Consider the following 27,800-nt stretch of genomic DNA (forward strand, 5'->3'; position numbering starts at 1 on the left):
CAGTTCAACAGCAGGTTCGAGATTAGTGACTTCGAGAACAGCGTCAACGCTAGATCACTTCGCTTGTACCCTTTATGTAGCACATACTTGGAATTGGCTATACTGTAGAAGATTATTTCGTATGTCGACCTTTGCTTGCGACACATCAATGTAATTGCAAAAGTTAAGTGGTGTAATTTCCTTATTGTAATAAAACTCATTAATACGATTTGTTTGCATGTTTGTTTAGCGAGCTGAGTATGCAGGCTTCCCAGCCACAACAGTCTCCAGCGTATCACGGCGCTTACGACGTTCCACACGAGTGCGTGAGAATATCATGAGAATTTGCGCACTAGGAGGGAACGGGTGAGAATCACCGAACGTTGATAGGCGTGTTGTTAGGGTCGATTGTATTCCGTAAATCTTCTGCTTTCGTCGAATGATGGAAGCCTCATTCGTGGCTTGGTCAATGATGTTATTTCAACATGGTAGTTTCCCATTGTTGTGGAGGATTCAGGCGATTAGTCCTTTCCCGTGTCAGTGTCAGTTTTCGTATTCTCTACATGTATTGAAACTGAATATATCCTGTAGTAATTTCGTATTCATGCATGTTTTAGGCTATAATAAACAGAAATTAATATGAACCATCATTTCATTTCACAGGTAGGTTTTTTTGTGTGCGTGTGTGATGGTGCTGCTGAAGTCTGATCTACTTTGTTGATTTTTACTTCTGTAGTGAATGGAAAGGGTAAAAATTTTCTCTTTATTTATTTATTCTTCTTTCAGCTTTAGTTTGGGCACACAGAAGGGTCCTTTAACTCGCTGCTTTTGGTGTGTGTTTAAAACCATGTGTGTAGAAGTGCTAAAGGACTTTATGTCCTTAAATTATGCAGAATTACGTAGGGATATCATTTACGGAGGCTCAAATGCTATCGCCTTCGGGACTTTATATTTGTGGTTGCGTAAGGGTTCTACCGTACCTACTGTGGTGAGTTGTGGTGTACTGTCACGTATCATGTCCAACTTCCGAAATAAGGTTCGTGCCTTCTCCTTGACCTTGTCTGAGAGGTAAGATTCGCTTAAGGCTCGATGAATATCAATATTCCGGATCCACCATTGGGCTCCAGTGATCCATCGTAGGCATCTGCTTTGTACAATCTGTTACTTCTTGTAGTTAGTGGCATACGTAGTACCCCAAGAGGTCGATCCATACAAAATAGATGCTTCGACTGTGGCATGGTACAACTGGAGTTTCGTGCGTTGGCTGAGGTACGAGCGCTTCAGAAATGGGAGGAGAGCTCCCAGCATTTTGAGGCCAGACTTATTCTCCATAATGTGATGACTATACAGCAGTTCGGCGTCCAGATGCACTCCAAGGTATTTTACAGTTGTTGCCCAGGGGAGTGGCTGGTCTGATATCCGTAGGCGTTCATTGACGATGGATCTCCGACGTGTGAAGACAATAACTTTGGTTTTCTTTGCATTGACCGTTATTTTGTTCGTGTGGGTCCAGTGGCCCACTAAACCTAGCTGGCGCTGCACCCGTGTGACGAGGTGGTCCATTCTGGTGTCTGCAGTCAGGAGCGCTCTGTCGTCGGCATAGAAACTGGCAGGAACATGTGGCACCGTCTGGAGGTCGTCAATGTATAAATTAAACAGCAGTGGAGATATGACCGATCCTTGTGGAAGTCCTTCAAGGACAGGCCGTGTTGTTGAATTCTTGTCATCAATGCGAACATATAATCTGCGATCCTGAAGAAAATTGTCGAGAAGTTTTAAATAGCAGTCTGGTAGGGGAGTGGTAGGTCGAAGCTTGACGATCAAGTTGCGTCGCCATATTTTATCATAAGCCTTCTCTATATCGAGAAATGCTCCAATGGTATGGTTTTTCTTGTTGAAATTGTCGTGGATAGATTCCGTGATGTGCAGTAGTTGTAACTCAGCCGATAGCTTCGCCTGGAAGCCAAACTGCTCCGGTCGGATGATGTTGTGTGCCACAAGGATGTCCAGCATGCGTTTCAGTAGGACACGTTCCAGTACCTTTCCCAGCGTCGGCAGTAAACTTATGGGTCTGTAGCTGAAGGGTGTGAGAGATCCTTGCCCGGTTTTGGTATTGGCACTATTCTGGCAATCTTCCATGCCTCTGGGAACTATCCAGTCCTGAGGCAGCTGTTCACTATCTGGGTGAGAAGCGCAATAGGCTTTCTCGGTAGGTGTTTGAATTCCGTATTGCTGATTCTATCTGTTCCAGGTGAGGTGTGTTTGCTATACTTGATAATCCTCCGAATTTCCTCCTGCGTTGTCAGCCGGGGCATAGTGTTAGTCGGGGCGTCCCGAATAGCTTCCCATTCCGCCGCTGTGTCCTCCTCTGCACGGTGGAGTGTATCATCTCCATCCTCCGTGGGGGGCGTAGTCATCTGTGGTTGGTATGTATCCGCATACAGCTCCGCCTGCGCCAGTGAGTCGTACAAGAGGCCATGGGGTCCTCGAATTGCCCTTTTGGGGGGCTGTTGCTGTCTGAGACTTTTACCTATTCGCCATTCATCTTTGGTGCGTAATAGAAAGTTGTTCATTCGGAGTTCCCACGTGTGTTGCTTTCAGTCCTGAACCTTCCGCCGGAGTTCTCGGGTTAGTCTGTGAGTCTGCCGTCTATCATCCGGATGGCGGTAACGGTCCCATCGTTTCCGAAATCGATTGCGCCTTGTCTTAAGTTCCTGCAGCGGTGGTGGAAACTCGTCATAATTGACTTCTGGTTGCAGGTGCTCCGTGAGTTCTCGTTGTTTCACACTGCTAATCTTCTTCGTGAGTACTGCGACTGCCACATCAATCGCTTCTCTGGTAGTAACAACCTGGGTTGGTCGCACATTGTTGTTGAGGTCCGTTTGGAACTGCTGCCAGTCGTAAGTTCTTGTCGTCGGCAGTGGGAGTTGCAAAGTAGCCCTCTCTATGAGTCCTAACACCGGTCTGTGGTCCGACGAAAGATCATCCAGCGTCCGCAGATGGAGATTCGGGTTGATGTTCTTGATTATGGCGATGTCTAGAACATCAGGGTCTTGTGTCTGGACGTAAGGTATCCTCGTCGCTTCCCGTGGGCCATGGACGGAAACATGTAAATTCTCAGCCAGTGCAAACAACATATGTCCTTTTGGGTTAGTCTTACGGGAATTCCAGGCAACATATTTACTATTAAGATTCCCTCCAAGGAGGATCTTGTCGTAACCCTCTGTAACGGCGTAAAGATCTTCTGGGTAGAGAGGCTTCTTTGGGCTAAGGTAAGCCGCAACACAGGTAATGTTTCCGAGCATAGTGTGGATTGTTACTGTTACTCTAAAGTCTGGAGTTTGGGTAAACGTTCTTGGTGGTGACGAATGCATTTTTTGATCAGAACTGCAGTCCCTCCACCCAGTTGGTCCCGTCTGTCCGTCCGGTAGATGTGCATGTTTCTCAAGCGGAGGTTGGTTGACTCGCGGAGATGTGTTTCGGAGACAAATGCTATGTCTATCCTGTGGCGATGTAAGAAGTCCGTGAATTCTATTTTCTTCAGTTTCAGGCCATTGGAATTCCAAATGCAGAAGTTAAGATTCCTCGTGTGATGCCGTCTATCCATTTAGGGTGTTTGAAAAGCTGTCTGTACGCTTTCTACAAGCGAGAGGATAGACGTCAGCTTCTGCTGGAGGGCGGTGAGTAGTTGAAGAATATCTGTTAACGCTGGTGTAAAGGTGGTCGACCAGGCAGATGTCTCCGCTGGTGTTGGCGTCGGTGGATGGGCATGTGTTGGTTCGGAGTATGAGCGCTGTTGTCTTGTCTGTCGCAGAGTCACTCTGGGTGCCGGCTGTGGTCGAGAAGCGATTGTTTCCACAGGGAGAGGTGCCGCTTGTTGTTGGGTGGCCGGAATCGCTGCCATGGCCGAGTTCTTCACAATTAGAGGCCGTTGTGGGGTCGACTTCTTGAAATTTGGGGCAGCCACGGAAGGTCGCTGGATGTTCTTGTTCACAATTGCCGCACTTTGGGGGCGACGTCCTAGGATGGGTACAATTCGACGATTTATGGGAGCCACCGCAGCGGACGCAGCGGGATGGCATGCTGCAGTAGTTCGCTGTATGCTCGAAACGTTGGCAATGTCGGCACTGGACTGGTCCTTCTTTACTATTATAGGTTTCTATTATCACTCGTGTGTAGAGCAGGTTTTGACATCATATATCTTGTCACTGTCTTTTCCGAATGGGAGGGTGACTCGGTACGCAGGTTGCAGTATCAGTTGTTTCGTCTTCTCGTCGCGTTCCTTAAATTGGTAGACTTGTAGCACTTTGAAGCCTTTTTGCTTGAGGGCATAGTGAAGTTGTTCTTCGGTAACTTCCGCCGGAAGGTGTTTGACAACTACTTTCAGTTCCCTGTCGTCTGGTGCTTGATGCGTAAAATAGGAGAAGCTGTGGTTCGTGAAGAATTTTATTGAACGTCTTTGGTCTTCGAAGGACTCAAAGTGGTATTTGATGCGGTCCTTTTGGTATATAGTTTTAAGGTTGTCCTCTAGAAGTCCGTTGAGCGTTTCATTGAGGTGAACGTAATCCTTTATATATTAAATAGTGACTGGGGGCACTTTGCGAAGGACAGTCTTGTCTCTGTCGACGGCTTCTGCGGCATTAGAAGTTTGTGCCTGCGGCTTGTTGGTGGGTGCTGGAGGCGCAGCTTGAGGTGTCAGTGGGGCGAATCGGTTCGTCGTGGGGATGGCCTCTGTTCGTCTCTTACAAGGGGAGGCCGCCAATTGTGAAATTCAGATTCGATTCACACTGCGCATAATAAAAGCTCGTGGCCAGAGGTGTAATGAGGCAAAACACCAAGATGCACTTCTCAGCCGTTGTCGAGAAAATCGACAGTTAAAAGAAACCGTTGCGGTGAAATACTCTCTATGATTAATAATTTTCTACAGCGTCGTGGCGCAGCGGTAAGCGCACGGGTTCGTAATCCGAAGGTCGCCGGATCGCCATGCAACCTTCTTTTTTTTTAATATTTGTTTTTTATAATTCAAATACACACACACACACACACACACACACACACACACACACACACACACACATATATATATATATATATATATATATATATATATATATATATATATAATTCCCGGCAATCAGTTGCAACAATTATGCATATAATAAGTTGTTGAAAGTCGTTTGTCGTGGAAAAACTGGCGACTTCCAACATCATTATGTTTTCCGCAAACAAAGTTGTATTTCATAAATTTTATTAATTGTCTTCATAATGTTAACCACGTATAGTTAACGGAAGACGTAGAAAAGATATTCCGAAACGAATACGTATAGCGTAAGTCAAACGTTCGAATTAGAATAGAGACCCCACGAACACAAATTTACTCGCTCGTTACACTTGAAGGACAGATGTTGAATGGGCCGAAACGAGCCGCCGCATAACAGCGTAGTTGCCTGCTAACTTCGAAATAAGGTAGATGCGGTCCCTAGCGCAACTTAAAACATCGTCGAAAATCAGTGCGGACGGGAAAACTTTGGTACACCCTGTTAGAAAAACGGAAAAATGGAGGCGGTACAATTGGAGAGCGATCCGCCTTCACCAACATGCATAAGCAATTCATTAATACTTTATATATATATTTGAATTACATAAAACTAATAATAAAAAAAATTGCATGGCGCGATTCGATCCGGCGACCTTCGGATTACGAACCCGAGCGCTTACCGCTGCGCCACGACGCTGTAGAAAATTATTAATCGTAGAGAGTATTTCACCGCAACGGTTTCTTTTAACTGTCGATTTTCTCGACAACGGCTGAGAAGTGCATCTTGGTGCTTTGCCACATTAGACCTCTGGCCATGAGCTTTTATTATGCGCAGTGTGAATCGAATCTGAATTTCACATTTGGAGGCCTCCCCTTGTTAGCCGGGTTGGCTAAGTCCTTGGCTAATGCGTTGCTTCTGCGCCGTTTGTTGTGTAAGAGCGTAAAGTCCCCCTCTGCGTGTGGGGAGTCGTTGTCGTTTTCCGCTGGAAAGGCCGCTGCCATCTCCGCGTCGTCGACCGTTTGGCGGGAGTGCTGTTCAAAAATGGTTCAAATGGCTCTGAGCACTAGGCGACTTAACTTCTGAGGTAATCAGTCGCCTAGAACTTAGAACAAATTATACCTAACTAACCTAAGGACATCACACACATCCATGCCCGAGGCAGGATTCGAATCTGCGACCGTAGCGGTCGTTCGGCTCCAGACTGTAGCGCGTAGAACCGCACGGCCACTCAGGCCGGCGGAAGTGCTGTGATTCGACATCTGAGTCCATAGATGGAGACGCCAGACAGGTGTCGTTATCCTGCTCTTGCTTTTCCCGTGAATAGCGGATAAGGCGTTGTATGTCCTTCAGCGTTTGTTTGTCCTCCTCTCGACGTATGTCGAGTCTTCTGGCGTATTCCTGGCGGTCGTCTTCATTGCTGCGTCCGTCGTGATGTGATGTATGGCCGACGTCCGAATACGGTTTCGTCGTGTGGTGTGTAGTCTTCTGCGGTCGAATAGCGCCTGTCGTCGTCGTTCTTGACGTTCTATCCTGTCACGAACCGGTGCCGTAGCCTGGGTCGTCCGTCCTGTGTGGAGCGGCCGCTGGGGCGTCCGGCGGGCCAGGCCCAACCGACCGACCAGCGGCCGACTCCGGCGCGTCCGAGGCGGCTGCCCCGGCCGCGCGCGCATCGACCTCGCTCGTCGGCATCGCGAACTCCACTCTCACAGGTAGGTGATCACCGTGTTTGTTACCTTTTCTGCGGTGCAACAACCATTTCTCATGTTTGCTAGGGCCACCTCTATCGTGTTAGTTACCACTTGTGCGGCTCCTTGTAGTAGTCTAAATGCATAAAACCGACGCGGATATTCTGACAAGCACACGGGTATGAATCTTCAGTATGAGTATAGTGTCAGCACTCTCGTCTTCCAAGATGACAACAGCCCAGGATTGCATGCCTGTGTTCCCGGTTTGATGGAGGCTCAGATACCCTATCTCTGGGTCTATCTGCAACAACGGATGAAACGTAGCTGTCAGTATCCCCACAGTTAAGTACCTCTACACCTCAACCAGTGACTTTCGCTTGGTGTGAAGTAACTGAAGAACCTCTTGTACCATCTTACTTGCCGGGTTGGTTCATTATCAGTAGCAGAAGCAGTCATACACGGTGTTATGGTGGACAGGAGAGTGCTACGAGCAGTGAGCGACAAGTTGGGAATTTGTGTTGCATGTGAAGCTGTTAAGGCGACCGCTCGTACAAACCGGTGGATCCGGTTTCCAGTTGCGGTCGGGCACAATTTTTCACTTTTCGCTATTGAATTATTTCAGTAGCCTCTTGCAGCTGACGTCGGAACTTCGGTATCATCATGTTACACGGTATTAGCATTATGTTTTGTCCGATGTGCATACCATGAATCCACAGAAGCCTTTAGGGACTGCAAAAAAGCACTGACAAACTGAAGTACATGTCGTTAATCTGTTCCGCTATCCATTGGCTAATATTCATTATGAAGTGTATTACAGTTAGAATTTAGGGCAATGTTAATGTGACTATACCAATTTCTAAAGGATGCCCATTTTCAATAGCCTCTGGCATGAGTCTTGGTCGTAGGCACCTGAAAGTGACCATCCAGTAGAAATGGTACAACCAAATTAATATTGCCCGAAATACGGACTGTAATAAACTTTTTTAGCGGGTGTTGGTTGTTTGGTTGATTTGGGGAGGGAACCAAACAGCAAGGTCATCAGTCCCATCGGTTTAGGAAAGGATAGGGAAGGAATTCGGCTGTGCCCTTTCAAAGGAACCATCCCACGATTTGCCTGAAGCAATTGTGGGAAATAATGGAAAACCTAAATCAGGATGGCCGGACACGGGTGTTAATACTATTCCGTCTGGCGACACCAAAGCAGCGTCTTGTGCATAGTATCCCTCAGTGGCTGGCGACACCACAGCGGCGTCTTGTGCATGGTATCCCTCAGTGCCTGGCGAAACCACAGTGGTGTCTTGTGCATAGTGTCCCTTAGTGGCTGGCGACACCACAGCGGCGTCTTGTGCATGGTATCCCTCTGTGGCTGGCGACACCACAGTTGTGTCTTGTCCATAGTATCCCTCAGTGGCTGGCGACACCACAGCGGCGTCTTGTGCATGGTATCCCTCAGTGGCTGGCGACACCACAGCGGCGTGTTGTGCATGGTAACACTCAGTGGCTGGCGACACCACAGTGGTGTCTTGTGCATAGTATTCCTCAGTGGCTGGCGACACCACTGCGGCGACTTGTACATGGTATCCCTCAGTGGCTGGCGACACCACAGTAGTGTCTTGTGCATAGTATCCCTCAGTGGCTGGCGACACCACAGCGGAGTCTTCAGCATGGTATCCCTCAGTGGCTGGCGACACCACAGTGGTGTCTTGAACATAGTATCGCTCAGTGGCTGGCGACACCACAGCGGCGTCTTGTGCTTGGTATCCCTCAGTGGCTGGCGACACCACAGTGGCGTCTTGTGCATAGCATCCCTCAGTGGCTGGCGACACCACAGCGGTGACTTGTGCATGGTATCCCTCAGTGGCTGGCGACACCACAGTGGCGTCTTATGCCTGGTATCCCTCAATGGCTGGCGACACCACAGTGGTGTCTTGTGCTTAGTATCCCTCAGTGGCTGGCGACACCACAGCGGTGTCTTGTGCATGGTATCCCTCAGTGGCTGGCGAATCCACAGTGGCGTCTTGTGCATAATATCCCTCAGTGGCTAGCGACACCACAGTGGTGTCTTGTGCATAGTATCCCTCAGTGGCTGGTAACACCACAGCGGCGTCTTGTGCATGGTATCCCTCAGTGGCTGGCGACACCACAGTGGTGTTTTGTGCATGGTATCCCTCAGTGGCTGGCGACACCACAGCAGCGTGTTGTGCATGGTATCCCTCAGTGGCTGGCGACACCACAGCGGCGTCTTGTGTATGGTATCACCCAGTGGCTGGAGACACCACAGTGGTGTCTTGTGCATAGTATCCCTCAGTGGCAGGCGACACCACAGTGGTGTCTTGTGCATAGTATCCTTCAGTGGCTGGCAAAATCACAGTAGTGTCTTGTGCATAGTATCCCTCAGTGGCAGGCGACACCACAGCGGCGTCTTGTGCATGGTATCCCTCAGTGGCTGGCGACACCACAGTGGTGTTTTGTGCATGGTATCCCTCAGTGGCTGGCGACACCACAGTGGTGTCTTGTGCATGGTATCACCCAGTGGCTGGCGACACCACAGTGGTGTTTTGTGCATGGTATCCCTCAGTGGCTGGCGACACCACAGCAGCGTGTTGTGCATGGTATCCCTCAGTGGCTGGCGACACCACAGCGGCGTCTTGTGTATGGTATCACCCAGTGGCTGGAGACACCACAGTGGTGTCTTGTGCATAGTATCCCTCAGTGGCAGGCGACACCACAGTGGTGTCTTGTGCATAGTATCCTTCAGTGGCTGGCGACATCACAGTGGTGTCTTGTGCATAGTATCCCTCAGTGGCAGGCGACACCACAGCGGCGTCTTGTGCATGGTATCCCTCAGTGGCTGGCGACATCACAGTGGTGTTTTGTGCATAGTATCCCTCAGTGGCTGGCGACACCACAGCGGCGTCTTGTGCATGGTATCACCCAGTGGCTGGCGACACCACAGTGGTGTTTTGTGCATAGTATCCCTCAGTGGCAGGCGACACCACAGCGGCGTCTTGTGCATGGTATCCTTCAGTGGCTGGCGACACCACAGTGGTGTCTTGTGCATAGTATCCTTCAGTGGCTGGCGACATCACAGTGGTGTCTTGTGCATAGTATCCCTCAGTTGCTGGCGAAACCACAGCGGCGTCTTGTGCATGGTATCCCTCACTGGCTGACGACACCACAGTGGTGTCTTGTGCATAGTATCCCTCAGTGGCTGGCGACACCACTGCGGTGTCTTGTGCATGGTATCCCTCAGTGGCTGGCGACACCACAGTGGTGTCTTGTGCATGGTATCCCTCAGTGGCTGGCGACACCACAGTAGTGTCTTGTGCATAGTATCCCTCAGTGGCTGGCGACACCACAGCGGCGTCTTGTGCATGGTATCCCTCAGTGGCTGGCACAATTTTTCACTTTTCTCTATTGAGTTATTTCAGTAGCCTCTTGCAGCTGACGTCGGTACTTCGGTATCATCATGTTACACGGTATTAGCATTATGTTTTGTCCGATGTGCATACCATGAATCCACAGAAGCCTTTAGGGACTGCAAAAAAGCACTGACAAACTGAAGTAGATGTCGTTAATCTGTTCCGCTATCCATTGGCTAATATTCATTATGAAGTGTATTACAGTTAGAATTTAGGGCAATGTTAATGTGACTATACCAATTTCTAAAGGATGTCCATTTTCAATAGCCTCTGGCATGAATCTTGGTCGTAGGCAACTGAAAGTGACCATCCAGTAGAAATGGTACAACCAAATTAATATTGCCCGAAATACGGACTGTAATAAACTTTTTTAGCGGGTGTTGGTTGTTTGGTTGATTTGGGGAGGGAACCAAACAGCAAGGTCATCAGTCCCATCGGTTTAGGGAAGGATAGGGAAGGAATTCGGCTGTGCCCTTTCAAAGGAACCATCCCACTATTTGCCTGAAGCGATTGTGGGAAATAATGGAAAACCTAAATCAGGATGGCCGGACACGGGTGTTAATACTATTCCGTCTGGCGACACCAAAGCAGCGTCTTGTGCATGGTATCCCTCAGTGGCTGGCCACACCACAGCGGCGTCTTGTGCATGGTATCCCTCAGTGCCTGGCGAAACCACAGTGGTGTCTTGTGCATAGTGTCCCTTAGTGGCTGGCGACACCACAGCGGCGTCTTGTGCATGGTATCCCTCTGTGGCTGGCGACACCACAGTTGTGTCCTGTCCATAGTATCCCTCAGTGGCTGGCGACACCACAGCGGCGTCTTGTGCATGGTATCCCTCAGTGGCTGGCGACACCACAGCGGCGTCTTGTGCTTGGTATCCCTCAGTGGCTGGCGACACCACAGTGGCGTCTTGTGCATAGCATCCCTCAGTGGCTGGCGACACCACAGCGGCGACTTGTGCATGGTATCCCTCAATGGCTGGCGACACCACAGTGGTGTCTTGTGCATAGTATCCCTCAGTGGCTGGTGACACCACAGCGGTGTCTTGTGCATGGTATCCCTCAGTGGCTTGCGACACCACAGTGGTGTTTTGTGCATGGTATCCCTCAGTGGCTGGCGACACCACAGCGGCGTCTTGTGCATGGTATCCCTCAGTGGCTGGCGACACCACAGCGGCGTCTTGTGCATGGTATCACCCAGTGGCTGGCGACACCACAGTGGTGTCTTGTGCATAGTATCCCTCAGTGGCAGGCGACACCACAGCGGCGTCTTGTGCATGGTATCCCTCAGTGGCTGGCGACACCACAGTGGTGTCTTGTGCATAGTATCCTTCAGTGGCTGGCGACATCACAGCGGCGTCTTGTGCATGGTATCCCTCAGTGGCTGGCGACACCACAGTGGTGTCTTGTGCATGGTATCCCGCAGTGGCTGGCGACACCACAGTGGTGTCTTGTGCATAGTATCCCTCAGTGGCTGGCGACACCACAGCGGCGTCTTGAGCATGGTATCCTCAGTGGCTGGCGACATCACAGTGGTGTCTTGTGCATGGTAACCCTCAGTGGCTGGCGACACCACAGTGGTGTCTTGTGCATAGTATCCCTCAGTGGCTGGCGACACCACTGCGGCGACTTGTGCATGGTATCCCTCAGTGGCTGGCGACACCATAGTAGTGTCTTGTGCTTAGTATCACTCAGTCGCTGGCGACACCACAGCGGCGTCTTGTGCATGGTATCCCTCAGTGGCTGGCGACACCACAGTGGTGTCTTGTGCATAGTATCCCTCAGTGGCTGGCGACACCACAGCGGCGTCTTGTGCTTGGTATCCCTCAATGGCTGGCGACACCACAGTGGCGTCTTGTGCATTGCATCCCTCAGTGGCTGGCGACACCACAGCGGCGTCTTGTGCATGGTATCCCTCAGTGGCTGGCGACACCACAGTGGCGTCTTATGCATGGTACCCTCAATGGCTGGCGACACCACAGTGGTGTCTTGTGCATAGTATCCCTCAGTGGCTGGCGACACCACAGCGGTGTCTTGTGCATGGTATTCCTCAGTGGCTGGCGACACCACAGTGGCGTCTTGTGCATAGTATCCCTCAGTGAGAGACGACACCACAGCGGTGTCTTGTGCATGGTATCCCTCAGTGGCCGGCGACACCACAGTGGTGTCTTATGCATGGTATCCCTCAATGGCTGGCGACACCACAGTGGTGTCTTGTGCATGGTATCCCTCAGTGGCTGGTGACACCACAGCAGCGTCTTGTGCATGTTATCACCCAGTGGCTGGCGACACCACAGTGGTGTCTTGTGCATAGTATCCCTCAGTGGCTGGCGACACCACAGCGGCGTGTTGTGCATGGTATCCCTCACTGGCTGGCGACACCACAGTGGTGTCTTGTGCATAGTATCCTTCAGTGGCTGGCGACATCACAGCGGCGTCTTGTGCATGGCATCCCTCAGTGGCTGGCGACACCACAGTGGTGTCTTGTGCATGGTATTCCGCAGTGGCTGGTGACACCACAGCGGCGTCTTGTGCATGGTATCCCTCAGTGGCTGGCGAGACCACAGTGGTGCCTTGTGCATAGTATCCTTCAGTTGCTGGTGACATCAGAGCGGCGTCTTGTGCACGGTATCCCTCACTGGCTGTGGCTGACGACACCACAGTGGTGTCTTGTGCATAGTATCCCTCAGTGGCTGGCGACACCACAGCGGCGTCTTGTGCATGATAACCCTCAGTGGCTGGCGACACCACAGTGGTGTCTTGTGCATGGTATCCCTCAGTGGCTGGCGACACCACAGCGGCGTCTTGTGCATGGTATCCTCAGTGGCTGGCGACATCACAGTGGTGTCTTGTGCATGATATTACTCAGTGGCTGGCGACACCACAGCGGCGTCTTGTGCATAGTATACGTCAGTGGCTGGCGAAACCACAGCGGCGTCTTGTGCATGGTATCCCTCAGTGGCTGGCGAAACCACAGTGGTGTCTTGTGAATAGTATCCCTCAGTGGCTGGCGACACCACAGCGGGGTCTTGTGCATGGTATCCCTCAGTGGCTGGCGACACCACAGTTGTGTATTGTGCATAGTATCCCTCATTGGCTGGCGACACCACAGCGGCGTCTTCTCCATGGTATCCCTCAGTGGCTGGCGACACCACAGTGGTGTCTTGTGCGTAGTATCCCTCAGTGGCTGGCGACACCACAGCGGCGTCTTGAGCTTGGTATCCCTCAGTGGCTGGCGACACCACAGTGGCGTCTTGTGCATTGCATCCCTCAGTGGCTGGCGACACCACAGCGGCGTCTTGTGCATGGTATCCCTCAGTGGCTGGCGACACCACAGTGGCGTCTTATGCATGGTACCCTCAATGGCTGGCGACACCACAGTGGTGTCCTGTCCATAGTATCCCTCAGTGGCTGGCGACACCACAGCGATGTCTTGTGCATGGTATCCCTCAATGGCTGGCGACACGACAGTGGCGTCTTGTGCATAGTATCCCTCAGTGACTGACGACACCACAGCGGCGTCTTGTGCATGGTATCCCTCAGTAGCCGGCGACACCACAGTGGCGTCTTATGCATGGTATCCCTCAATGGCTGGCGACACCACAGTGGTGTCTTGTGCATGGTATCCCTCAGTGGATGGTGACACCACAGCAGCGTCTTGTGCATGGTATCCCTCAGTGGCTGGCGACACCACAGTGGTGTTTTGTGCATGGTATCCCTCAGTGGCTGGCGACACCACAGCGGCGTCTTGTGCATGGTATCCCTCAGTGGCCGGCGACACCACAGTGGCGTCTTATGCATGGTATCCCTCAATGGCTGGCGACACCACAGTGGTGTCTTGTGCATAGTATCCCTTAGTGTCTGGTGACACCACAGCAGCGTCTTGTGCATGGTATCCCTCAGTGGCTGGCGACACCAGAGTGGTGTTTTGTGCATGGTATCGCTCAGTGGCTGGCGACACCACAGCGGTGTCTTGTGCATGGTATCCCTCAGTGGCTGGCGACACCACAGCGGCGTCTTGTGCATGGTATCACCCAGTGGCTGGCGACACCACAGTGGTGTCTTGTGCATAGTATCCCTCAGTGGCTGGCGACACCACAGCGGCGTCTTGTGCATGGTATCCCTCTCTGGGTGGCGACACGACAGTGGTGTCTTGTGCATAGTATCCTTCAGTGGCTGGCGACTTCACAGCGGCTTCTTGTGCATGGTATCCCTCAGTGGCTGGCGACACCACAGTGGTGTCTTGTGCATGGTATTCCGCAGTGGCTGGTGACACCACAGCGGCATCTTGTGCATGGTATCCCTCAGTGGCTGGCGAGACCACTGTGGTGCATTGTGCATAGTATCCTTCAGTGGCTGGCGACATCACAGGGCCGTCTTGTGCATGGTATCCCTCACTGGCTGACAACACCACAGTGGTGTCTTGTGCATAGTATCCCTCAGTGGCTGGCGACACCACAGCGGCGTCTTGTGCATGATATCCCTCAGTGGCTGGCGACACCACAGTGGTGTCTTGTGCATGGTATCCCTCAGTGGCTGGCGACACCACAGCGGCGTCTTGTGCATGGTATCCTCAGTGGCTGGCGACATCACAGTGGTGTCTTGTGCATGATATCACTCAGTGGCTGGCGACACCACAGCGGCGTCTTGTGCATAGTATACCTCAGTGGCTGGCGACACCACAGCGGCGTCTTGTGTATGGTATCCCTCAGTGGCTGGCGACACCACAGTGGTGTCTTGTGAATAGTATCCCTCAGTGGCTGGCGGGACCACAGCGGGGTCTTGTGCATGGTATCTCTCAGTGGCTGGCGACACCATAGTTGTGTATTGTGCATAGTATCCCTCATTGGCTGGCGACACCACAGCGGCGTCTTGTCCATGGTATCCCTCAGTTCCTGGCGACACCACAGTAGTGTCTTGTGCATGGTATCCCTCATTGGCTGGCGACACCACAGCGGGGTCTTGTGCATGGTATCCCTCAGTGGCTGGCTACACTACAGTGGTGTCTTGTGCATGGTATCCCGCAGTGGCTGGCGACACCACATCGGCGTCTTGTGCATGGTATCCCTCAGTGGTGGCGACACCACAGTGGTGTCTTGTGCATAGTATCCCTCAGTGGCTGGCGACACCACAGCGGCGTCTTGTGCATGGTATCCCTCACTGGCTGGCGACACCACAGTGGTGTCTTCTGCATAGTATCCCTTAGTGGCTGGCGACACCACAGCCGCGTCTTGTGCATGGTATCCCTCAGTGGCTGGCGACACCACAGTGGTGTCTTGTGCATAGTATCCCTCAGTGGCTGGCGACACTACAGCGGCGTCTTGTGCAAGGTATCCTCAGTGGCTGGCGACACCACAGTGGTGTCTTGTGCATGGTATCACTCAGTGGCTGGCGACACCACAGCGGCGTCTTGTGCATGGTATCCCTCAGTGGCTGGCGACACCACAGCGGCGTCTTGTGCATGGTACCCCTCAGTGCCTGGCGACACCACAGAGGTGTCTTGTGCATGGTATCCCTCAGTGGCTGGCAGGACCACAGTGGTGCCTTGTGCATAGTATCCTTCAGTGGCTGGCGACATCACAGCGGCGTCTTGTGCATGGGATCCCTCAGTGGCTGGCGACACCACAGTGGTGTCTTGTGCATGGTATCCCGCAGTGGCTGGCGATACCACAGCGGCGTCTTGTGCATGGTATCCCTCACTGGCTGGTGACACCACAGTGGTGTCTTGTGCATAGTATCCCTCAGTGGCTGGCGACACCACAGCGGCGTCTTGTGCATGGTATCCCTCAGTGGCTGGCGACACCACAGCGGCGTCTTGTGCATGCTATCCCTCAGTGGCTGGCGACACCACAGTAGTGTCTTGTGCATGGTATCCCTCATTGGCTGGCACCACCACAGCGGGGTCTAGGGCATGGTATCCCTCAGTGGATGGCGACACCACAGTGGTGTCTTGTGCATGGTATCCCGCAGTGGCTGGCGACACCACAGCGGCGTCTTGTGCATGGCATCCCTTAGTGGCTGGCGACACCACAGTGGTGTCTTGTGAATAGTATCCCTCAGTGGCTCGCGACACCACAGCGGCGTCTTGTGCATGGTATCCCTCAGTGGCTGGCGACACCACAGTGGTGTCTTGTGCATAGTGTCCCTCAGTGGCTGGCGACACCACAGCGGCGTCTTGTGCATGGTATCCCTCAGTGACCGGCGACACCACAGTGGCGTCTTATGCATGGTATCCCTCAATGGCTGGCGACACCACAGTGGTGTCTTGTGCATAGTATCCCTCAGTGTCTGGTGACACCACAGCAGCGTCTTGTGCATGGTATCCCTCAGTGGCTGGCGACACCACAGTGGTGATTTGTGCATGGTATCCCTCAGTGGCTGGCGACACCACAGCGGCGTCTTGTGCATGGTATCCCTCAGTGCCTGGCGACACCCAAGCGGCGTCTTGTGCATGGTATCACCCAGTGGCTGGCGACACCACAGTGGTGTCTTGTGCATAGTATCCCTCAGTGGCTGGCGACACCACAGCGGCGTCTTGTGCATGGTATCCCTCACTGGCTGGCGACACCACAGTGGTGTCTTGTGCATAGTATCCTTCAGTGGCTGGCGACATCACAGCGGCGTCTTGTGCATGGTATCCCTCAGTGGCTGGCGACACCACAGTGGTGTCTTGTGCATGGTATTCCGCAGTGGCTGGTGACACCACAGCGGCGTCTTGTGCATGGTATCCCTCAGTGGCTGGCGAGACCACAGTGGTGCCTTGTGCATAGTATCCTTCAGTGGCTGGCGACATCACAGCGGCGTCTTGTGCATGGTATCCCTCACTGGCTGACGACACCACAGTGGTGTCTTGTGCATAGTATCCCTCAGTGGCTGGCGACACCACAGCCGCGTCTTGTGCATGATATCCCTCAGTGGCTGGCGACACCACAGTGGTGTCTTGTGCATGGTATCCCTCAGTGGCTGGCGACACCACAGCGGCGTCTTGTGCATGGTATCCTCAGTGGCTGGCGACATCACAGTGGTGTCTTGTGCATGATATCACTCAGTGGCTGGCGACACCACAGCGGCGTCTTGTGCATAGTATACCTCAGTGGCTGGCGACACCACAGCGGCGTCTTGTGCATGGTATCCCTCAGTGGCTGGCGACACCACAGTGGTGTCTTGTGAATAGTATCCCTCAGTGGCTGGCGACACCACAGCGGGGTCTTGTGCATGGTATCCCTCAGTGGCTGGTGACACCACAGTTGTGAATTGTGCATAGTATCCCTCATTGGCTGGCGACACCACAGCGGGGTCTTGTGCATGGTATCCCTCAGTGGCTGGCGACACCACAGTGGTGTCTTGTGCATAGTATCCCTCAGTGGCTGGCGACACCACAGCGGCGTCTTGTGCAAGGTATCCTCAGTGGCTGGCGACACCACAGCGGCGTCTTGTGCATGGTATCCCTCAGTGGCTGGCGACACCACAGCGGCGTCTTGTGCATGCTATCCCTCAGTGGCTGGCGACACCACAGTGGTGTCTTGTGCATAGTATCCCTCAGTGGCAGGCGACACCACAGCGTCGTCATGTGCATGGTATCCCTCAGTGTCTGGCGACAGCACAGTGGCGTCTTGTGCATAGTATCCCTCAGTGGCTGGCGACACCACAGCGGCGTGTTGTGCATGGTATCCCTTAGTGGCTGACGACACCACAGTGGTCTCTTGTGAATAGTATCCCGCAGTGGCTGGCGACACCACAGCGGGGTCTTGTGCATGGTATCCCTAAGTGTCTGGCGACACCACAGTTGTGTCTTGTGCATAGTATCCCTCATTGGCTGGCGACACCACAGCGGCGTCTTGTGCATGGTATCCCTCAGTGCCTGGCGACACCACAGTAGTGTCTTGTGCATGGTATCCCTCATTGGCTGGCGACACCACAGCGGGGTCTAGTGCATGGTATCCCTCAGTGGATGGCGACACCACAGTGGTGTCTTGTGCTTGGTATCCCGCAGTGGCTGGCGACACCACAGCGGCGTCTTGTGCATGGCATCCCTTAGTGGCTGGCGACACCACGGTGGTCTCTTGTGAATAGTATCCCTCAGTGGCTGGCGACACCACAGTGGTGTCTTGTGCATAGTATCCCTCAGTGCCTGGCGACACCACAGCGGCCTCTTGTGCATGGTATCCCTCAGTGGCTGGCGACACCACAGTGGTGTCTTGTGCATAGTATCCCTCATTTGCTGGCGACACCACAGCGGCGTCTTGTGCATGGTGTCCCTCAGTGGCTGGCGACACCACAGTGGTGTCTTGTGCATAGTATCGCTCAGTGGCTGGCGACACCACAGCGGCGTCTTGTGCATGGTATCCCTCAGCGGCTGGCGACACCACAGCGGCGTCTTGTGCATGGTATCCCTCACTGGTTGGCGACACCACAGTGGTGTCTTGTGCATAGTATCCCTTAGTGGCTGGCGACACCACAGCCGCGTCTTGTGCATGGTATCCCTCAGTGGCTGGCGACACCACAGTGGTGTCTTGTGCATAGTATCCCTCAGTGGCTGGCGACACCACAGCGGGGTCTTGTGCATGGTATCCCTCAGTGGCTGGTGACACCACAGTTGTGTATTGTGCATAGTATCCCTCATTGGCTGGCGACACCACAGCGGGGTCTTGTGCATGGTATCCCTCAGTGGCAGGCGACACCACAGTGGTGTCTTGTGCATAGTATCCCTCAGTGGCTGGCGACACCACAGCGGCGTCTTGTGCATGGTGTCCCTCAGTGGCTGGCGAAACCACAGCGGCGTCTTGTGCGTGGTACCCCTCAGTGCCTGGCGACACCACAGTGGTGTCTTGTGCATGGTATCCCTCAGTGGCTGGCGAGACCACAGTGGTGCCTTGTGCATAGTATCCTTCAGTGGCTGGCGACATCACAGCGGCGTCTTGTGCATGGTATCCCTCAGTGGCTGGCGACACCACAGTGGTGTCTTGTGCATGGTATCCCGCAGTGGCTGGCGATACCACAGCGGCGTCTTGTGCATGGTATCCCTCACTGGCTGGTGACACCACAGTGGTGTCTTGTGCATAGTATCCCTCAGTGGCTGGCGACACCACAGCGGCGTCTTGTGCATGGTATCCCTCAGTGGCTGGCGACACCACAGCGGCGTCTTGTGCATGCTATCCCTCAGTGGCTGGCGACACCACAGTGGTGTCTTGTGCATAGTATCCCTCAGTGGCAGGCGACACCACAGCGTCGTCTTGTGCATGGTATCCCTCAGTGTCTGGCGACAGCACAGTGGCGTCTTGTGCATAGTATCCCTCAGTGGCTGGCGACACCACAGCGGCGTGTTGTGCATGGTATCCCTCAGTGGCTGACGACACCACAGTGGTCTCTTGTGAATAGTATCCCGCAGTGGCTGGCGACACCACAGCGGGGTCTTGTGCATGGTATCCCTAAGTGTATGGCGACACCACAGTTGTGTCTTGTGCATAGTATCCCTCATTGGCTGGCGACACCACAGCGGCCTATTGTGCATGGTATCCTTCAGTGCCTGGCGACACCACAGTAGTGTCTTGTGCATGGTATCCCTCATTGGCTGGCGACACCACAGCGGGGTCTAGTGCATGGTATCCCTCAGTGGATGGCGACACCACAGTGGTGTCTTGTGCTTGGTATCCCGCAGTGGCTGGCGACACCACAGCGGCGTCTTGTGCATGGCATCCCTTAGTGGCTGGCGACACCACGGTGGTGTCTTGTGAATAGTATCCCTCAGTGGCTGGCGACACCACAGTGGTGGCTTGTGCATAGTATCCCTCAGTGGCTGGCGACACCACAGCGGCCTCTTGTGCATGGTATCCCTCAGTGGCTGGCGACACCACAGTGGTGTCTTGTGCATAGTATCCCTCATTTGCTGGCGACACCACAGCGGCGTCTTGTGCATGGTGTCCCTCAGTGGCTGGTGACACCACAGTGGTGTCTTGTGCATAGTATCGCTCAGTGGCTGGCGACACCACAGCGGCGTCTTGTGCATGGTATCCCTCAGCGGCTGGCGACACCACAGCGGCGTCTTGTTCATGGTATCCCTCACTGGTTGGCGACACCACAGTGGTGTCTTGTGCATAGTATCCCTTAGTGGCTGGCGACACCACAGCCGCGTCTTGTGCATGGTATCCCTCAGTGGCTGGCGACACCACAGTGGTGTCTTGTGCATAGTATCCCTCAGTGGCTGGCGACATCACAGCGGCGTCCTGTGCATGGTATCCCTCAGTGGCTGGCGACACCACTGTGGTGTCTTGTGCATGGTATCACCCAGTGGCTGGCGACACCACAGCGGCATCTTGTGCATGGTATCCCTCAGTGGCTGGCCACACCACAGCGGCGTCTTGTGCGTGGTATCCCTCAGTGGCTGGCGACACCACAGTGGCGTATTGTGCATGGTATCACTCAGTGGCTGGCGACACCAGAGTGGTGTCTTGTGCATAGTATCCCTCAGTGGCTGGCGACACCACAGCGGCGTCTTGTGCATGGTATCCCTCAGTGGCTGGCGACACCACAGCGGCGTCTTGTGCATGGTATCCCTCAGTGGCTGGCGACACCACAGTGGTGTCTTGTGCATAGTATCCCTCAGTGGGGTGAGCATAGTATCGAACAGTGGCTGGCGGCAGCACTTTAGTATATTTTCCATTCTGTTGGTGTTTTGTTTAGGTAAAAATAAGTTACACACGTCAGCAAGTACGTGCCCTTTCATCATGGCAGACCAAAGAGAGGATACGTTTATTTACGATGAATGAGCGGACGTCTTGTCTGACGTTTCGGACGACTTGGCCGAGTGGGAAGAAGACATTGTATATAAAAAAAATGAAAGTGAAGCAGAATCGTCGGAAGATAGTGAAATACGTCCAAGAAGAATTCGGTGAACGCTACGGTTGTCAACCGATTCGGATGAATCAGAAGAAGACGACCAATCTCCCGGTCCAAACATATTTCTCAAAGATACACAGAGCGTCGTGGACATCGTAGAATTGTATATTGGGAACGATCTATTTGAATATATTAGCAACGACACCAACCAGTACTACAGTCAATATTGCAATAGAAGGAAACTGGATTTTTTTAAAAAACGCCAAATTTGTCGACGTTACGGAATCCGAACTTAGAAAATGGTTTCGGCTTGCTATCCTTATGCGAATTGTGAAAAAAGCAAGGATCGATTATCATTGGTCAACGAATCCATTGATAGACACTCCGATATTTCGCAAAACGATGGTCCACAACCGATTCAGACAAATATCATTTTTACACTTTTCCGACAACAATAATAAACCGGATAATGCCGACTGGCTTTTCAAGGTGCAATTCGTAACTGATTATTTTTCCAAGAAGTTTAAAGAAACCTTTAATCCAAGTCAAAACATTTCAACTGATGAAGGAATGATACCGCGACGTGGACGGTTAAATTTTAAAATTTATAATCCGTCGAAAATTACGAAATATGGCATACTCATTCGGATGCTGTGTGATTCGAGTACGAGATACATTTCCTCATTCAAGATACATAGCGGGGCTGGACAGCCTTTAGCAAAAACTATTGACACCTTCTTATGGAAAGTTGCATCACCTCTACATGGATGATTTTTATAACAGTGTAGAACTAGCAGAGAAGTTACTTGAAAAGAAAATTAGAGTTTGTGGAACGATACGGCAAGTTATAGGATTTCCTGAAAAATTGAAGCGCGCAAAAGTCAATGTGTTTGAAGGTTGTCATCAACGGAAAGGTGAAGTACTCGCACAGATATGGAGAGCTTCGAAAACTAAAACGATACGAATGATCTCTGCAGTACATAGTGCCGCTTTGACTGACACTCAAAGAAAATGTGGAAAAACCAATTACACAATAAAAAAAATGGAAGTGTATTAGATTCCAACAAATACATGAAAGGACTGGATCGGGCAGACCAATATTTGAGTTATTACCCTATATACAGAAAAACTATAAAATGGTCAAAAAAGGTTTGCATCTACCTCTTTATTTAATGCGTTCCGTACATGGAAATATTTCAATACAGACCACAAGAGTCTCCGATTTCACCATTTTGTTTTATTGGAAGTGTCTGATTCGTGGATAAAAGACCATGTACTTGCTTCTGAGCAAAACTTAGTGGTTGCCACTACATCGCGTACGTCTCATCACGATCCGGGTGACAGGCTTTCCGGTCACATAAAGCAACATCAACTAACACAGGGCTATTACAAATGACTGAAGCGATTTCATACAGGATGTTTCAAAAATGACCGGTATATTTGAAACGGCAATAAAAACTAAACGAGCAGCGATAGAAATACACCGTTTGTTGCAATATGCTTGGGACAACAGTACATTTTCAGGCGGACAAACTTTCGAAATTACAGTAGTTACAATTTTCAACAACAGATGGCGCTGCAAGTGATGTGAACGATATAGAAGACAACGCAGTCTGTGGGTGCGCCATTCTGTACATCGTATTTCTGCTGTAAGCGCGTGCTGTTCACAACGTGCAAGTGTGCTGTAGACAACATGGTTTATTCCTTAGAACAGAGGATTTTTCTGGTGTTGGAATTCCACCGCCTAGAACACAGTGTTGTTGCAACAAGACGAAGTTTTCAACGGAGGTTTAATGTAACCAAAGGACCGAAAAGCGTTACAATAAAGGATCTGTTTGAAACATTTCAACGGACTGGGAACGTGACGGATGAACGTGCTGGAGAGGTAGGGCGACCGCGTACGGCAACCACAGAGGGCAACGCGCAGCTAGTGCAGCAGGTGATCCAACAGCGCCTCGGGTTTCCGTTCGCCGTGTTGCAGCTGCGGTCCAAATGACGCCAACGTCCACGTATCGTCTCATGCGCCAGAGTTTACACCTCTATCCATACAAAATTCAAACGCGGCAACCCCTCAGCGCCGCTACCATTGCTGCACGAGAGACATTCGCTAACGATATAGTGCACAGGATTGATGACGGCGATATGCATGTGGGCAGCATTTGGTTTACTGACGAAGCTTATTTTTACCTGGACGGCTTCGTCAATAAACAGAACTGGCGCATATTGGGAACCGAAAAGCCCCATGTTGCAGTCCCATCGTCCCTGCATCCTCAAAAAGTACTGGTCTGGGCTGCCATTTCTTCCAAATGAATCATTGGCCCATTTTTCAGATCCGAAACGATTACTGCATCACGCTATCTGGACATTCTTCGTGAATTTGTGGCGGTACAAACTGCCTTAGACGAAACTTCGAACACCTCGTGGTTTACGCAAGATGGTGCCCGGCCACATCGCACGGCCGACGTCTTTAATTTCCTGAATGAATATTTCGATGATCGTGTGATTGCTTTGGGCTATCCGAAACATACAGGAGGCGGCGTGGATTGGCCTCCCTATTCGCCAGACATGAACCCCTGTGACTTCTTTCTGTGGGGACACTTGAAAGACCAGGTGTACCGCCAGAATCCAGAAACAATTGAACAGCTGAAGCAGTACATCTCATCTGCATGTGAAGCCATTCCGCCAGACACGTTGTCAAAGGTTTCGGGTAATTTCATTCAGAGACTACGCCATATTATTGCTACGCATGGTGGATATGTGGAAAATATGGTACTATAGAGTTTCCCAGACCGCAGCGCCATCTGTTGTTGACAATTGTAACTACTGTAATTTCGAAAGTTTGTCTGCCTGAAAATGTACTGTTGTCCCAAGCATATTGCAACAAACGGTGTATTTCTATCGCTGCTCGTTTAGTTTTTATTGCCGTTTCAAATATACCGGTCATTTTTGAAACACCCTGTAAATTCACTGTAGCTCCATTCATTGACATATGGGCACGACACACTACAGATAAGTAGAAAAACTTATAAAGTTTTGTTCTGCTGAAGCCGCACTTCAGGTTTCTGCCGCCAGAGCGCTCGAGAGCGCAGTGAGCCAAATGGCGACAGGAGCCGAGAAAGCGTATGTCGTGCTTGAAATGCACTCACATCAGTCAGTCATAACAGTGCAACGACACTTCAGGACGAAGTTCAACAAAGATCCACCAACTGCTAACTCCATTCGGCGATGGTATGCGTAGTTTAAAGCTTCTGGATGCCTCTGTAAGGGGAAATCAACGGTTCGGCCTGCAGTGAGCGAAGAAACGGTTGAACGCGTGCGAGCAAGTTTCACGCGTAGCCCGCGGAAGTCGACGAATAAAGCAAGCAGGGAGCTAAACGTACCACAGCCGACGGTTTGGAAAATCTTACGGAAAAGGTTAAAACAGAAGCCTTACCGTTTACAATTGCTACAAGCCCTGACACCCGATGACAAAGTCAAACGCTTTGAATTTTCGGCGCGATTGCAACAGCTCACGGAAGAGGATGCGTTCAGTGCGAAACTTGTTTTCAGTGATGAAGCAACATTTTTTCTTAATGGTGAAGTGAACAGACACAGTGTGCGAATCTGGGCGGTAGAGAATCCTCACGCATTCGTGCAGCAAATTCGCAATTCACCAAAAGTTAACGTGTTTTGTGCAATCTCACGGTTTAAAGTTTACGGCCCCTTTTTCTTCTGCGAAAAAAACGTTACAGGACACGTGTATCTGTACATGCTGGAAAATTGGCTCATGCCACAACACTTCCATCATGATGTTCGGCATTTCTTAAACAGGAGATTGGAAAACCGATGGATCGGTCGTGGTGGAGATCATGATCAGCAATTCATGTCATGGCCTCCACGCTCTCCCGACTTAACCCCATGCGATTTCTTTCTGTGGGGTTATGTGAAAGATTCAGTGTTTAAACTTCCTTTACCAAGAAACGTGCCAGAACTGCGAGCTCGCATCAACGATGCTTTCGAACTCATTGATGGGGACATGCTGCGCCGAGTGTGGGTGGAACTTGATTATCGGCTTGATGTCTGCACATCACTAAAGGGGCACATATCGAACATTTGTGAATGCTAAAAGAACTTTTTGAGTTTTTGTATGTGTGTGCGAAACATTGTGAAAATATCTCAAATAATAAAGTTATTCTAGAGCTGTGAAATCGCTTCAATCATTTGTAATAACCCTGTACTTATTTCCGAAACGAATAAACGAAAACGAAGGAACTGCCATGTATGTTCCAAAAACAAAAAAAAGGAGAACACCAAACTTAACGTGCAAGTCTTGTGGAGTTGCGTTACATCTTGGAGACTGTTTGGCTGCAAATCATAAGAAAGAGAAGTACTAAGTACCAAAGACAATGCAAATAAACAAATACATGAAACAAACAAATTTTGTATTTATTTACGTATGTATATCTTCGAAATTTTATGAAAGTAGGGGAACAGGGTGGTGAACTTAAGGGGACTAACGACGAGATTAGTAAAACTTAACAATTTATAATCTCTGGATAATGTCAAGAACGGCCTGCGACAAGCCAAGTAATCCGAACTAGCGCTGCCGGCGCCGAGTGAATACATTTGAACGAGACGTGCGGGCGCAAAGTGTTAACTGGTGTGTCCGATGGTGCTGTCTACGACCTAACATGGCAGATCTACATTTACTCATACATCCACATGATCACTCTGTAATTCACAATTAAGTGCGAGGCAGAGGGTTCATCGAACCACCTTCAAGCTATTTCTCTACGGTCCCATTCTCTAACAGGGCGCGGGAAAAAGAGCACTTAAATCTTTCTGTGCGAGCTTTGACTTCTCTTATTTTATGTCGATGATCGTTTCTCGCTACTTAGATGGGAGCCAAGAGAATATTTTCGCGTTCGAAAGAGAAAGTTGGTGATTGAAATTTCACAAGGAGACTCTGCCGCAACGACAAACGCCTTTGTGTTAATGACTACCACCCTAATTCACGCATCACGTACATTGCATTCTCTCTCCTATTTTGCGATAATACAAGGCGAGCTGACCTTCTCTGAACTTTATCGATGTCCTCCGTCAGCCCCATCTGAAGTGGATCCCACACCGGACAGCTGTACTCCAGAAGAGGGCCGACAAGCGTGGCCTACGTGGTCTCTTTAGTTGTTCTGTCGCATTTCTGAGCGTTCTACCAATAAATCAAGTTTTTGGTTTGCTTTACCCACAACATTATCTGTGTGATTGCTCCAATTGAAGTTATTCGTAATTGTAATCCCTAAGTATTTAGTTGAACTTACAGTCTTTAGATCTGTGTGATTTATAGCGTAACCTTAGCAGATATGACAAATTTCGTAAGGGCGAAGGTCAGACCCTCACAAACTTTCTAAAATTTCAGGCCGCTATAACGTTTTAATTAGTCCAAAACAAGATTGGAGGCGTTGCAGTCAATAAAGTGCCTTCTTCTATTTGAAGAAATTATAAAAAAAATAAAGCTTTCACCCAATCCTTCAGCATTTTAATCGTTATTTAAAGTAATGAATCACATTTAGTTCACAGGGGAAGAAGCAGAAAAGAGTATTAAGCAGGACGTGTAGTCTGCAAGACATATTAATTGCTGCTGTGAACAAAACTCTATTTTGAACAGAATATTGATAAAGTTCTTCTTCTGATGTAGTGCTGCCAATACAGAGGAAAACGGATGCATAAAAAGAAAATTTTGCTTCGGAAGCATCGTAAAAAAGATATAGTCTCGCATCCACAGTCTAATTTCATAATTCTGCGCTCCCAACTAACATCAGACGCATATTCCAGGTGTCTGCATAGGATGTGGAATACTCCCCTGAACTTAAAATTGTCTCTTTCCAAGCTTCTGAAATTATCTGTTCACCAAATTTGTTTGCAAATAACGTGAAAGATTTCCTCTTCCTCACTATTACGTTGTTGTAATACGCTATATTGAATCTAGTCACTACTGTAAGTCGTCTGAAGCCTGCTCACGCAAGGGACATAGCTACTGTGCGGGATGAAGCACATTTTATTGATGGACCTGGATCATCCTGCTTCACTAACATATTCCTAAAATTGTTGTTACAAGGGTCACCTTGGCACTGAACGACGGTGTTACTCAGTCTCTGGGTCTGCACAATAGAAATGAACCAATTTTATGTCTGACATTATTCAAATATTTTCAACATTACCGTTTCCTCACAACCAAAATACAGTACTGAATCCTTTACAGAGAAACATGTGTGTCCGAAACCTTTCCCAGCTTTCTAACAGCATTACAAACTATTCAATAGGGGTCCATAGGGCCGTGATGCAAAAAGTCGATTCAATCTCAACTTTGTTTCACTTCGCTCTTCTATTGTTTTCATCAGTGTGACGAACAGAAAACACTTCTGGGCGTATTCTTGTCTTCAAAGTCAGAACTTTTAAAATGTCCTCTTCTACAGAATCGCAGTTATGTGCACATTGAAAGCAGTCTATTTTATATTCGCTTGCTCGGTCTTCATTCACACCTTGTCATCGTGCGCATATTGAGATGCGATGAAATTCTACCTCTCACAACTTGTGGCAACTAATTATTGGCGGAATAGAGCGCTAAATTATTTTATGCAACAGTCATTTGCAGTTGTGAAGCGATCTTTGATTGTTGCTGTCTCGGCAATTAGCTATTTGAGTAGCGCGGCGCTTGTGCTTTGACTGTTGGTTTCCTGGGGTCTGGTGAGGACTGTAGCAGCGAGCATGCATATTCACAACACTGGAATTGGAAGTATCGTGTAGAAAGCTCATTCACCTTATAAACCGTATTGTTTACAATCGCTTATACTGTAAAGTAAC

The sequence above is a fragment of the Schistocerca nitens genome, chromosome 1 (genome assembly GCF_023898315.1).
Source record: "Schistocerca nitens isolate TAMUIC-IGC-003100 chromosome 1, iqSchNite1.1, whole genome shotgun sequence".
Taxonomy (NCBI): domain Eukaryota; kingdom Metazoa; phylum Arthropoda; class Insecta; order Orthoptera; family Acrididae; genus Schistocerca; species Schistocerca nitens.